This window comes from Pteronotus mesoamericanus, unplaced genomic scaffold (assembly GCF_021234165.1).
Source record: "Pteronotus mesoamericanus isolate MK-2021 breed Mesoamerican mustached bat unplaced genomic scaffold, CSHL_Meso_final scaffold_137, whole genome shotgun sequence".
NCBI lineage: Eukaryota > Metazoa > Chordata > Mammalia > Chiroptera > Mormoopidae > Pteronotus > Pteronotus mesoamericanus.
Genome location: NW_026555306.1, coordinates 4066586 through 4081756, shown reverse-complemented (window position 1 = coordinate 4081756; position 15171 = coordinate 4066586). Strand labels below are relative to the sequence as shown.

At 49.1% G+C, this 15171-nt stretch overlaps 1 protein-coding gene across 1 annotated transcript in view; it reads right to left on the bottom strand.

Moving 5' to 3' along the window:
* The window catches only part of SAE1 (SUMO1 activating enzyme subunit 1), a 61998-nt gene that overhangs the window by 16445 nt on the left and 30382 nt on the right, over positions 1–15171 (bottom strand). The gene's annotated exons all lie outside the window — the stretch shown is intronic.

Below are 15171 nucleotides of genomic sequence, written 5' to 3'. Positions count from 1 at the left end.
CCTCCTGAACAGCCAGGCGCGCACACATCGCTGTTGACCGCGCGTTTCTGAAGAGCACCCCCGCACCCAGTGCCACAGGACAGAACTGTTCCACTGAGATCAAACATTTTCAGGAATGGAGAGCTGCTCTGCCAAAAGATGACTCATCGAATCGTATCAAAACACTGCACAAAATTAGAGTTCCAAACTTGATTAACTTCATCTGAACCTTTTAATTAACTCAGGTTGCTGAAGTCCAGGGAAGTGACAGTCACTGCTGCATATGACAGGCTCGGGGCTCTGCTGAAGATCAGGGCCTGCCCGTGTAACAGAAAGGGCAATCTCTGCAACCGAGGAACCAAGCCCCTTTTCATGTATTAGAAGGAAAACTGTGTACATGTGAATAATTACTACTTCTGCAAAAGGAAATTAACACAAACTCAAATTTAATCTGAATCAGAATACTAGATTAGTGTTACTGCAGGAATTTGGAAAGCAATATTATTAATCACTGTATTTCTTTCTACAAATATCTTATTGCATTTAAACAGTGTGATTATATTTAGCATACTCACTATAAAGCCATCGGAAAAAAACAGTATTTTCATAGAAAAAAAAAAATGAAGTCAATGTTGCAAATTAGCTCCAATTCTACTGCTGTCCCCCAAAACAGCTCAATCAAGGCGGGGGGCGGGGGAGCCGAATCTATATAAAAAACCTCATTTGCCTGTCGCCTAAAGCTTTCCCTGTTAGACCCCACTGCCCCAAACCCCGGCGCTCCCCAAACAACAGATAAGCCTCCTCCCCAAGCCGGCTCACTCTGTGGAGCTGGTCACTCTGGGAATGTTCTGGAACCCAGCTCCACTCCTGGGTCCCACAAACTTCCAGCAAAGTGAGAAGTAGTTATCCTCTTAGACAACTGCCTATCTGCTAAGGCAAAACACTAGGTTTGATGCTTAGTCGACTGTTCATTCAATAAATACGTACCAAGTGCCAACTTTGTGCCTGGCCCTGGGCTGGGTGGAGACAGCAAAATGCACGCTCTGCCCTCTCAGAGCATAGAGCGAGGGGGCCAAACGTGAGCTGCTCACCAGGTAACAGAGGGTGGAGCCAGAAGAGGAGCCCTGAGAGAGTGCGATGGGGTGATAGGGCGGGCTCATCAGCAACCAGGGTCCCCACCGCGGGCAGGACCACCCCCTCTTCATGGGCCCTGGTCCCGAACGCTGCTCCCTCCACCCTCTCACCATCCCGAGGCTCAGAGGCTGCCGGAGGGCGCACTGCACCTTCGTTCTGCAGAGCCCCTCCTGGGAACTGGCTGGCACAGAGCGCCGCGGTGGGGAGCTCTGGAGCTAGACTGCCCGGGTGGTGTTCCCTGTTTTTCCACTTACTGTCACCTTGGGCAAGCGACAATGTCCCTGTGCTTCCTCTATAAAATGGGAATCATAAAAGCACTTACCTTACAGGGTTTAAGGATTAAGTGAGCTAATCCACGTAAAGCACCCAGGACAGCACCAGGTGCGGAGTAAGAACTCAGTAAATGTCACTATTCCAGAATCATGGCTACTCTTCTCCCACCTCCAAAAACCCCGTTACCCGCCCCCTAGAGCTGACACTATTCATGCTGAACTTCCTCCTTGAACCGAGCAATTCAGCTGTGGGCTCTGGAGACCAGTGACTTGGGGAAAGATGCTCTCTGAACCCTGTCCTCTCCCTTCATGGCTCTTAATCTCAGTTTGTTATAAAAATTTTTTTTTAATCCTCACTCGACGACAGAAGGGAGGAAGGGAGGGAGGGGGGGAGGGAGGGAGGGAGGGAGAGAGAGAGAGAGAGAGAGAGAGAGAGAGAGAGAGAGAGAGAGAGAGAGACTGACTGTGCCCTGACTGGGAACCCGCAACCCTTCGGTCCACGAGACAACGCTCCAACCAACTAAGCCACATGGGCCAGGGCTCAGTTTGTGACTTTATAGTCACGTGTGTAAATTCACTTGTGAAAGGGCTGACTTGTCTTTTCGGCTACATGTTTACTCTGTGGGGCAGAGACCTTACCTGTTTCGTCACTACTACTTACTTAATGCCTGACAGGGGCCTGCCCTCTGGTAGGCGCCAAGAAAGTGTCCGTTCCGTGGAAAGCCTCAATGTTTGGGGACAAAACCAGTCACACAGTAATGAACGGGGAGGGCTCACGACAAAGTGACACAAGGTCCTCACAAATCCTAACCAGGCCTGCTCTTTCACTAATCGAGTTGAATAGTTTTCAAGATAGTCCAGGATGGATCTGTCTCTTATCAAGTACGTACAAACACGCCAGACACGGAATGCCCAGCAATAAACACAAAAGATACCCAGTGCACCGTCTGTCCTCAGGAGGGAAACAAGACAAGCCCCGCTTTCAAGGCCATGCCTGGGGCCTCCGGTGCAGAACAGTCACCTTGTGGGCGTGAGCTCAAAGGAAGGGCAGGGCTGGACAGGGGAAGGCAGGGACACTCCGGGAAGCCACCATTTGTCTGCATCTCAGCCTCTTACCTTTTAAGGCCATCTGGTCATCTGCTCAGCTCGGCTCCACAATACGCCCCCCTTCATTTGCCTCTCCCTTAGTCTTTCTCTTTAACCCAGAAGTGTGAAAGTATGTGTGTGCATGTATTCGTTCATTTTTTTCATCCGCAAACATGGCCTGAGCACCTGCCCTCCACCCCCCACACCGGTGCTGAGCCGTGCTGGGGACGAGAGGTGACCCAGACAGCGCTGCGCCCTGCCCTTGAGCGCAGAGCTCAGAGTCCACAGAGGGCACACTCACTGGCACCCTCTGTCCCCACGGCCACCCAGCGCTGTAATCTCTTTCTCCAGAACATCACCTCCAGAGAGGCCTCCCCTAAAGTCTTACTCTGAAACGCCCCTCCTGAGCGCCAAGTCCTGGCCACCCCTGTGCCTCTCAAACACAACCCGGCGCGTGACCGCATCACACGTCAGCTTGGAACAGAGACAGCACGTGCTCTGCCGTTATTTACATCTCGCTCTCTTCTGAAAAGAATTTGAGGCAGCCGGATGAGGTTGTTGATGGGGGAAAGGGGAGCTGTACTTCTCAGAAATGGCCTGAAAACAAGCTGCCATTTTTGCCTATCAAATTAAAGACCAAGATTACTCAACCTAAGCAAGAAGGCCACGGGCCAGCCCCGTTACCCAGAGCTGGCTCAGCACACCACGTGAATATGTGGTGCTGGGGATCTTTATAAAAGGTCATGCCCCAGGGCTGGTGATTCGATTATATATTAATGGTCATTGCCACATTATTTATACCACAGAAAAACTGGAAATAATCTCACATCCAGTAAGAGGGTGGTTACCTATGATATACTGACAGACTGAATATTATTCAGTTATTTAAATTATGTTTAAGCAGCTTTTAGTCACATTTTTCTTTTTTGCAACATTTAGTTTCTTTTAGAAGGCAAATAATATCCTACATTCAGAAAGAGCTTTCCCGTGTAAAAGTAAAATAGAATAAGACAGGTACAACTACAACTGTTACCACCCCCATTTTAAAGGTGGGAAACTGAGGCTTTGGAGAGGCTCAGGGCCACAGCACAAAAGTCACCGCACTGGTACAGCCTCTGCATCACACTGCCTGCCTAGGGGCAGAGACAAGCTAGAAGATACGCTCATTTTTTAAAAATCACTTCAAATGGATGTGGCTCCCCTCCCCAGAGCCCACAAGTTCGGAATAATGCAAACCACCCATTCAGACATTGCAGCCAAACATTCTATTTCTTCTCTAAAAAATGTCAAGTGATTCCTGAGCTTGACTCTCACCTCTAAAGTGGAACAGTCTGACTAGTAAGAAAAGACTGTAATTTAGAGAAAGAAGGAAAAAATTCTATAATGCAGAGGCAAATTATATAGAGGACAAACGGAGAGCTCCCTGGACCCTCGTGCACAGCCCCTCATCAATCAGCGTGGCCAGCAGCACCCCCTACTCAGCCGGCGAGGCTGACGGAGCCTCCACATGCAGACCCACCCTGCCTGGTCACAAGCAGCAGGGAGACAGGGTCTTTTCTCCAGCCCAGCACTTGAGTGGCACATGACCTCGACTCTGGGCATCTGCTGCTCTCTGCCAACCGCTCTCACCGAGGGAAGATGGCACAGGACATTCCCGTGACTGTTGTCTGACAGTCAGAGAAAAGATGGGAGGCTTTAAACAATAATCGCAGCTGGGCTTGGGGCCCGAGAGCTGCTCAAACAGGCGAAAGCCGGGGGTGGGGGAGATGTGGGCCTGCAAAGAGAAAACAAGGCAGGTTGCTGACAATGTTGCCCATTATTGCAATCTGCCAAAGTGGAGTAAGAAAATGTCACAAGGCACTTGTGAAGTTCAGATTTTAAAACTGGACACAGCGCTATTAGTAGTAACGCTAGGAATTAAACTCTGAGCGCTCTGAGACACGCCGTGCTATGCGACGCCTAAATACTTTCTAGGTGTGGCGACCCCGGACGAATGACAGCCTCTCCAAGACGTGGTTTCTCCTTGTGAAAATGGGATGATCACAGGAAGACCTGCTCTCCTGAGGGTGCTGTGAAGATCTAATGTGATCATGAGGTATATAAAGTGCTTACTTAACAACTGCCAATGTACAACCTGTGCCAGACCTTCATTTAACCGCGGCGCCCTACGAGGGAGCCGCAGGGAGGGCAATGCCTGTTTTTCTGACTGAGCGGCAGAGCAGGCACCAGCGCTGGCTCTCTCACCAGACTGCCCGCTAAAAAGCACGGATGGGTCACCCGTGCCCCCCTCCAAGCTCTCTCCTCTGTATGACAGTGCCTTCTTCCTTTCTGAATGATTGTGGTCTGCCCTCTCTCTATACCAGTGATAAGGCAGTGGCACAAAAAAAAAAACACTGTTTTTTCTTTCTCCCTCCCTACAAATTATTTTTAAACGTTTGTGGTCATGACAGCAGCAAATCAACAAGTGCTCAGCTGCTGCCCCATTATCAGAACCTATTTCCCTGTGCTGTCTCCTCCTTAGTAGTTCCTGTCGTTGCTGGACACCAAGTGCCCCTGGGGAACACCAGGCCCAACCAGTTGACGGCTGCCTGCGGCTGGTGTGTGAGGGTTACAAGTTCTAAAATAAGAAGTTCCTTCTGAAGAGAACTGATCACCATACCAAGCTGAGGTCTGGAGACAAAGTCAATAAAAAAAAAATAAAATCATAAAAACAGGGAAGTTGGGAGTGTGGTGGGGGCAGGGAGAATTGAGGAAGGAGAAATAAAAGTTTTCTAAAGTTTATTTATAAGAGCTAAAACATTATGAAGTGTCTGTCATTAGGAAAACTTGAAAAAGAACCCAAGCAACCCTGGCTGGTGTGGCTCAGTGGGTTGAGTGTCATCCCATAAACCACAGGGTTGCCAGTCTGACTCCCGGTCAGGGCACACGCCTGTGCATGTGGACCGGGTCTCTGACGGGGCATGTGTGAGAGGCAACCGATCGAGCTATCTCTTGCACACCAATGTTTCCCTCTCTTTCTCCCTTCCTTCTCCTCTAAAAATAAATAATACCTTAAAAAAAAATTTCATGCAGTGATAAGGTGTAAAATACCAGAAAGTTCTGGAGGAATATGTAAGAAACAGCACTTTTCTCTGAGCTATCTAAATATTTTACTAAGAAGATGCCTTACTTTTGCAACTTGAAAAAGGAGAAAACACAACTGCTTCTAAGGCTCTCCCATACATGAGCACTGGAGTAGAGGACTGTCAACATCCCCATTTCTATGAGAAAACAGAGGCCACTAAGTGAAGGGACTCGCTCAAGGCCAGGAAGTACATGGCAGAGTCGGGACCTAAACGCCTTTCTTCCAAATCCAAACCTGGAGATCTCAAGGCCTAGGTGGCTGAGAAGGATCTGCTGGCAGCACAAAACAGCCGTGAACTCCCAACTTGTTTGGCTAGGCTTACTAACCAAGGTCAGTCACCTTAGGGAAGTTACCAGTTCTTGCATGGAGGGCTCTAGGCCCGACCTCGCCAGCTCCTAGCAGAGATAGGAGCTGCTATGAGCCCTTGCTGCCTGGCCATGGAGTTAGAAGGGAAGCGCTCCCCAATCCTTTGGACACAGGGTTTAGGCACAGTACTGCAGCCACGTCTGTGGTTTAGAGGTACTTCCTGTTTTGTGGCACAGTGGGGAAAAGGCCAAAGGCCAGCTATGCAAATTAGTATCGCCTAGATGGCTTTACAATAGCCTCAAAAAAAATTAATAAAGCCACAGGCTAAGAACTGGCAAGATTCTCCAAACTTGAGACAGGTGTTCGCAGCAATCAATCAACCCACATCTACCGAGTCCCTGCTCTGCGCCAGGCCTGTGCTAGACAGTCAAGACGAGGGAGCTGCGGCCCTTGTCTTCACGTTGGCCGTTGTCCAGAGGGTGGGATGGGATTACAGAGGAAGGAAACCCAACTCAGAGAGGGGAGTTAGGTCTGGAGGCAACATCAGGGCTGAGCAGTGAAGGTAAGAGGGAAGGGCTGAAGCAGGTACTCCTGGCAGAAGGAACAGAACTGTATGTAGAAATGACAGGGTGACAGCATGGGGTAATAGAAGCCTGGGGACAAGTGGTTCAGTGTTAGGGTAGGGTGCAAGAAGGGCAGAGGCGAGTGGAAGGAGAAAAAGGTCAGCCAGCCCCAGGCCTGGAGTGCCAATCCAGGAAGGCTACATTGCATCTGAAGGCAAAAGAGAACCATGGAAAGGTTTTAGTTTTTCAACAGATTAGTCTGGTGATCAAAACGGACGAGGAGGAGGAGAGCTGAAGGCGGAGGGCAGCAAGGCGGCTGGTAAAGGGGCAACCCTCCGGGAGAACTCCCGGGCGTGTGAACAGGAGGGACAGGGCATCCAGGCTGAACCCCGCGGGCACCACACACTGTGCGTGCCTGGGGCTCCAGGTGAAAGGAGCAGTCAGTCAAGTTCCTGAACTCGATGAGTGCTCTGCAGAAGAGAGAATGACAAGTGGGTTGGAACAAAACTAAATAACGACTCAACATGGAGCTCTGGTTCCCAACAGACCCGCTGCAGCTCAGCTCCAGGGCACACAAGCAGCCCGTGAGGACGTTTCAAGGTTCATCTTTAATCCTTATCCTTAATCCAATCTACGACCGACAATGGGGCTCAGCAGGGGAAAGGGGCTCACCAGAGGCCACCACGGGATGTGCTCTGCCCCTCTAGAACCTGCCTCCAGGCCACAATTTGTATTTAAGGTTTTGTCCAGCTCTAGACAAAAACTGAAGGCTTTCTGGCAATTGGAAAACTGTTTATGTGCAAATACACCCTCTACAGTACGCCAGAGGACAGGCCATTCTCAGAGCAAGCGCCCACTCTGGAGGTCACCCCAGCCTCGCCCAGAGGTGGGGTCCTACGTACTGTCTCCAGCCTGGCTCCTCAAGGCTCTGCTGTTCTCCCTCAGGTGTGGGACTCTTCCTAGAGCAGAGAGCTCTCGGCACCCAAGCAAACCTGGCGTACCTTCTCCTTTCCAGGAGAGCTGTACACAAAGTGTGCCAGGTTATGACCTCCCCACCACCTGAAGATGTGATGAGGGCGCATTGTTAAATGTGTCCCCTTCCTATGGACCCAGCACAGATGGAAAAGCTTTTTGCAGGCATTATTCAACTGGTCACGAAATTTCGAGGCTTTTCCAGATGCTGAGAACCAGCTTTTTTGGAGATTGTTTTTTATTTTAATTTTATGTTGAAATAACTTTAGACTTACAGAAAACGTGTACACAGAATTCCTGCATAACTGCATCTAGATTCCCCAAATGTTAACATCCTACCATAATGGTGGTTGTTTCTTTACGTATTTATATCTATAGACACATTTTTTTCCTGAATGATTTGAAATTGCTGCTAAATACTTTTCTGGGGGCCGTAAGTACTTCTTTAGGAAGTATTTCCTAAAATACTTGCATAAAGTGCTTGTGTATTTCCTAAGAACAAGAACATTCTCTTATATATCCATAAAACAATTACCGAAGTTATAAAATCAACATTAATATTAGAGTATTATCATCTAATCTACAGACTTGTATCAAATTTTACCAGCTGTCCCACCAATGCCCTTGACAACAAAGAGAAAGATCTTCCCGGCTCCTGGACCCAACGCAGGGTCCTACTACCATTTCACATCCCTGGATTCTCCTTTAATCTGGAACAGGGTTCCTCAGTCCTTCAGGATACTTTTGAAGAGTCTGGGCCATTTTTTAAAAAGAATATTCTTCAATTTGAGTTTGTCTGAAATTTCCTCACAGTAAGATTCTGACTACCAAGCCCTGAACAGGAACCCACTCCGCACAGCAAAGCCCGCGCCGTGCTGTGTTTTTCTCAGCGCGTCCTCTCAGCAAGCATGAGATCAATTTGTCCTACTCCTGCAATGCTAACTTTGGTCGCTTAATTGAGGAACAATCTGCCATGGTTCTCTCAAGTCTTCCTCAGCATTAAAAAGCATCTTGGGAGGAGACACCTATGCTAGTTTTACAGCAAACCTTCCCATCAGTTTTAGCATCCGTCAGTGACTCTTGATTGGAACAATTTTAGCGCTGTGGTGAAAATACAGGTATTTTATCTGCATCATCCCTGCTTTATTGATTGTTATTCTACTATAGAAAAGAATCTTCTCCTCTCCCTCACTTATTTACGTAGTCACTTGTCAGTGTAGACTCATGGGTTCTTATTTGACAGGTTATACTCGATGGCTATTATCATTTACTCGATCCTTGAATCATCCCAGAGCTGACCAGGAGGAGCCCCTTCAAGTTGGCTCCTGTGACCTTTGGACATGGCCCATCATTCTTTGAACACTTCCTTCCTTTCTGGCTCCAAGCTCACCTGGAAATCCCTCACTCCAGCCCCAGAATCAGCTGTTTCTCCCAGGAGCCCTGTTTCCTTGGGTATTAACAATCACAACCTGGATGTGAGGGGGGTCACTGTTACCAGAGTGTCTCTGCTCCTAAGCCCTCTCAACAAACAGAGCTAGAAAATACGTATGTATAAAAGTGAAAACATACATACACATGTCTGTTTCTATGGCTACAAATAAAAAAACCATGGGTTCATCGAATGACCCCAATTCTAATCCAATCTCACATGATTCCTTCTAGCCTTTCCCACCTTCCCTATGTACAGTAACTCCCTTTCCTGGCAATTAAAAAAACCCAAAACAACCCTGACTGTCATTATTCACAATATATATTAACCTATTTGCTCAATTCTAGAATACACAGTAAGTACTTTCAGAATTGCTAACCCACACCACTGTGAAAAACAAACCTACTAACCGGAGTTCAGTGTTTGTTTATAGTTCTTTTTTCTTCAGTCTCAGGATATACAGTCAACATACTGTATTCAAGCTACATGGGTTAGTTCCTTTTTTTCCTGCCTCAGGGTAGTAATGTGCCCATTTAAAATGCAGCACTTAGCAGATTTAAAGATGAAAACAAATAGTACATCAGGGCTCTGACACAGGACCCGGGTCCCCATTCTCCTGTGCCAGCGGCCTCCCTCCGGCAGGCTGGCCCTTCAGAAATCTGGGGGCTTTAGAGGAACGAGGCGATGCCAGTCCCCCGAGGTATTCTGATTCCGTCCATCCGAGCTAGAGCCAGGGAATCTGTATTTTTCAGATGCTCCCAGAATGATTCCGCTGCCCTATCGGTTGGGAACCACCACCACCGGCTCTAAGAGGAAAAGCCTAACGCGCGGGCCGTGACGCCCGCTCCGCCGAGAGCCCGCCGGCCGCAGCCTCGCGCAGCCACGGGCTCAGCACTGCTGCCCGTCTGCACGTGCTGCCCCTCGGCCCGCGACAGTCTCCCCTCCATTTCACCACCTAGCAGATGCCTAGCCTTTGAAATCCAGTGCTGCTGTCTCCTCCTCTGTGAAGCCTTTCCAACTCCCCCAACACGGACAGACCCACAGTTCCCCGCGCTCCGCCCGTAAGTTTGCTTTTGATGACGATGGGATCATTTGCACCCACTGAAAAACAGAGCAGCGCAGCACGACAGCTTTCCCACTGCCCTCCGTTACAGCTCCTCGCGGGTGCAGAGCTGTTTGCTTGCCTTCTCCCCGGGCAGCGCGGCTTACTCTCCCTCCTCTCATGGTTCCCAGGCACAGGGCCTGGCCCCCGGCAGGTGCTCAAAAAAGAGTGTGCTCTACAATTATCTGCAGCTTTAAGCCCACGGCTCAAAGATGGCCTAAGTTCTTTGCCACGAGTCATCGGAACTGAGACTGAGAAAGTGAAGGTTGCCAAGGATTCTATGCTAAGCAATTTCATCTGGAGGTGAAGTCCATTTCTCCCTGCTCTGGACTAAATCTGCCTGCTATTGTTCATGCTCGTTAAGTGAATGCTGTTTCCATACTAGACCTGATATTTTTAGCACTCCTGTTATGATAAACTCACACTAACCTCAAAAGGAACAAATCAAAGTCAACTTTTTGCCACAGGAAACCAGCTCATGCTTAATGTTTTGCAACATACCACGGGAGAATAATAAAAAGATGAGACCTTTTGCTCACAGATGGTGAGGCCAGCTCTCAAGATAGTGGAAAAATGCAGCAGGAAGCGTTCAGTCTGGCCACTATCTCATAGTAAACTGGAAAAACACTCAGCACCCAAACAAGGCGTGCGCACGCACAGGGGCAGCAGGGCGGCTGCCTCCCCAGGGGCCGAGTTGTGAATGGGGCAGTAAGAACCGTCTACATGTGAAGGGCAGGCCAGGGCCGGCACGGCTTTGGATCCTGTGGGGACGCCTGTGGGCAGGCTGCTCTCCCTCTTAGAGTGAAGCAAATGATCAGACAAGCAATAGAGAGTCACTCATGCCAGAAATATTTATCAGGCACCCACTATGTCCTCCAATGGCGCAACAAAGTCACGGTCTCTGTGAGGTATTCGCAGGGGCACATCACAACCAAACTCCCCGTCCTCACTAGGAATTCTTAAGGCACCATTAGATGCATCAGTCACATTCCTAGAAGGGTCTTGGGAACAAATTTCAAGGACTGTGAGGCTGTGGCGAGGCAGCTCAGTTGGTTAGAATGTCGTCCCGACATGCCAAGGTTGAGGTTCAATCCCCCATCAGAGCATGTACAAGAATCAACGATTAATCGATTAATCAATAAGAATCTACTTATTGAATGCATTGATAAGTAGAATACCAAGAACTGGGAAAAACTGAGAACAACTTAAGTGACTTTCAAGATGAGACTGGTCACAGAACCTATCAATGACATCAAGGGAGAACTTACTGTAGAATTTTAAAAGGGGTAAACTTTCTGGAATAAATCATACCTCAACAAAGTTGTTAAAAGCATAAAAATAAAAAATACAGAAAAACAAGACACAAGATTTCGCTATTTAGAATGAGAATCGATTTCAGAGTCAGGCTAACTCAAGTAGTCCTTCCATTTTTATAGGTGAAGAAATAAATTCCTACAGAGACAAACTGACCTATCTGTCCAAGGTCACAAAGACAAATGATGGCAAGTGTATTTGGCAGAAGGCAACTTCACCTGTGGAAGCTTCTATGCTTTCCTGGATAAACCCAACAAGGTCAAATCACAGGAGAATCTCACAGGTATATATGAATGGCTGAGTAGAAAACTGAAAGCAGCATTTCTCTGACTGTAAGAACAAGGTGATACACTCGTAGAGAGTCAGTTTAATGCTTACAAGCTGAGGGCTCTAAGCTGCTGGCAGTAACCAGGGAATAAGCACAAGCGCAGCTCCCTCTTCTTCCAGAACCGCAGCCCAGCGGGCGGGTCAGGGAGTTAAACAAGGAGGCCCCGAGAGAGAGTCCTGGCAGGCACACCAGGTCCCCGGTCCCACTGCATCTGGAACACTCCTGGCAGTTCCAGCCACAGTGCCTCTAGACAGGGCAGCGCAGAGCTCAGGAAGGCCACGAGGGGGAAAAAAATCATCAGGAGTGTGCAAAGCAATACCCAAGAAAGGTCAGGAGTTGTCATTTACCTGCTGCAAAGAGAAGGGCCCAGGAAAGGCTGGATGTCCAGAACACCGCACGGGTGTGGTGTAATAGACCTGGGCCCTGGAGGACCCAGGAGACTTGGGTTTCAGACCTAAGGCCACCACTAACACGCTGCATGGTCATGGCAAGTCACTTCCCTTCCAAGCCTCATTCTTATAAAAAGAGACAATTAGCCTAATTAGGACTGAGAAGTGGGTACATGTTGCATGCCAGGCCAGGGAGCGACCGCTGGCAGAGCTGCTTAGAGGGTCCCGAGGCTATGGGATAGGTGGCCCGTTGGTCAGACACGCCAGCCAATGACGAGGGCTCCTTCGGCCTTGTCTGACACAGGTGAGGGTGGAGGGGAGAGCGGGCAGCACAGATCTGTCATACCTGGCAGGACAGCATGTGGGGCTGCCGCCTTCCTTTAAAACTCTATGACTATATAAATAACATAGTTTCAATCACCAAATCCATGGTGCTGGAACTTGAAACTGAAAAAAATTAGTACTGTTTAGAAGAGAAAAATAAGCATATGGGATATATAGGGCGGGGCGAAATAGGTTTACAGTTGTTTGTATGGAAAATGATGCCGTAATTAATAAACAGCAATACAGGAATAAACTTCACGCACTCGCAGCTGCAGCCCTGCCTGTGCCCCGCCCTGTGACCTCCAACAGGGCTGCTGCGGTGATGCTGCCGCTCACGTGTGGGACTGAGCCAGGGACGCCCCAAACTTCTTTCCGTGCCGCAAAAACAAAAAACAACGAAAAGCACACAACTTCACGGACAACAGGGGCCTCAAGGGCACGACGCCTGGTGGGGCAGCACACCGCCCAGCCTCACAAAGGCCCTCTGCGGCGACCGCTAGTCACAGAACAGCCCCGCGGCCAGAGGGGAATCTGAGTGAGCCTCAGGGAACTTAAGTGTATGGCTCAACATCACCCACCTTTGGAAAAAGAGAAGAAAGGGGGAGCCCTGGCTCAGTTGCTTGAGTGTCATCTCTGCAAACCAAAAGGTCGCCAGTTCAATTCCTGGTAAGGGCACATGCCTGGGTTGCAGGCCAGGTCCCCAGTTGGGGACACGCAAGAAGCAACCACACATTGATGTTTCTCTCCCCCTTTCTCCCTCCCTTCCCCTCTCTCCAAAAATAAATAAATAAAATCTTTAAGAACAACAACAACAACAACAAAAAAAAACAGTGGAGCCAGGGCTGAAAGCCAGGTCTGTTTTAATTCCAAAGCTCAAGCCCTGAACAACCGCACACCCCTGGCTGCTGTTGCTGCTCCCTCCAGCCCCCTCTCCTCCCCTGGCCCCCCCCACCACGGGACTTCTGACTGGGAAGGTCAGCATCTGGATTAAATATGCGCCTTTCCCCACACTGTTTCCAGGGCTTCCCTGTCTCAGGGACAGGCTCCTGAGGGCAGGGATGGCCACAGACCCGAGTCTCCCTTGTCTGTGCCTTTTGAGACACCTATAAATGAGGGTGTAGCAGCTACTTCACATGCATGTGGCGAGGATCCAAAGAGTACTGAGAAAGAATGGAGCCGGCTGCTATTATTATTACGTGGTATCTCACACAGTATTTAATTCATTAGACTTCAAAGACCTAGGCTGTTCAGCTTCTACCCCCTTCGCCAGTGACAATCTGGGTCCTCTCAGGCAAAACATCAAGCCTCTCTGGGTCTCTGTTTCCTCACCTCAAGAAACCAAACTGAGGGTATTCTGACTCTTTTGACCTCACATGGTGTTGTGATGATGATCCGGATAAGAAAATGTTGTGAAAACTGCAAAGGGTCAGGTCAAGGTTTCTCAACCTTGGCACTACTGACACAAGGAGCCAGATAACTCTCTGTCACGAGGAGGTGTCCTGTGCCTTGTGTCATGGGGTATTTAGCAACACCCCTGCCCTCTCCCCACTAGGCGCCAGTAACACCTCTCCTCACCCCACCCCCAGCAGCAGCAACCAAGAATGTCCCCAGACACTGCTAATGCACCCGGCAGGCAAAACTGCCCCTGGCAGGGAATCACCAGATCATGGTAAGCTCAAATACCGGTTGACTAATTATATAAGCAGCAGTTATACCCAAAACCTTTGCAAATTGCCCCGACAGGTAGGGCTCGGTTGGTTGGGTGTCGTCCAGCAAACCAAAAGGTCGCTGGTTCAATTTCCGGTCAGGGCACATGCCTGGGCTGCGCATTCAGTCCTGGTCAGGGCATGTGCAAGGGGCAGCCAATAGATGTTTCTCTCTTTCTCCCTACCCCGCCCCCCTCTGCTCTAAAAAAATAAAGAAAGAAAGAAAGAAAACATTGCAAACTAACGGCTACTATTTACTGAAGGCACCGAGCAATCAGCTCCTCCTGAGGGGCCGACCCCCGTGCTCTCTGAACCCCGGGCAGGGAGCACTGCTGCGACTCCAGCTGGCCCTTCCTTACTGAGCTGTCCCAGTCCCTACAAGGGGCCACTCTCTGAGTTCTGCACTCGGTGCAAAAGATGCACTCCCACTGAACCCATTTCATTATTTCTATACAAACGGATATTAATTGTTTCAAAATAGTCCGTTCCCCAATTCTCCTTGTTCCTAATCAGGTTACCAGCATTAATTAGTATGGGAAGAGCTCTACTTATAAATAATGTAAAGATAAACTTTAGCCACGTCTGATCTTCTGACTAGGTCATTAAGGAGGCTTTATATGGTTTCACATATTTCCCGTGGGCGCGGGAGGAACCCGTGTGAACACCTCGCGCAGCCCGGCCATCCCGCCGTGGAGGGTGCGTGCAGGGTCTGCACAGACGAAAGGAAGGAAGGAGGTAGGGGCGCAGCTCTCCTCCCGGCCCTAGGGAAAGGAAGACCAAGTACTGTCCAAATGCAATTGAAAAAGGCTTCACAAATTTTACAATGAAAAGCTACATTTCTGCCTGAGAGTCCCTGAGAAAGGGTTAGGGCTCTGCAGGGACACTGAGTCCCACAGGCCTTGGTGAAATACCCGGGGCCTAGGACAGGTGACTGAGGGACTCCCGTGTCCTGTGCGGCATCCAGTGTCCCGTGTGGCCTGAACTGGGACAAAGAAAAAGGTTGGGAAGCACATTCCCAAAAGCACAAAAATGTCAAGGTGACTTTTTTTTCTTTCTACTTTTCTGGTATTTTCTACAATAAATGAATTCTTCTTACACAAAGTAACTAACCAATATTTTTACACTTACCTGCTGTGTAACTTT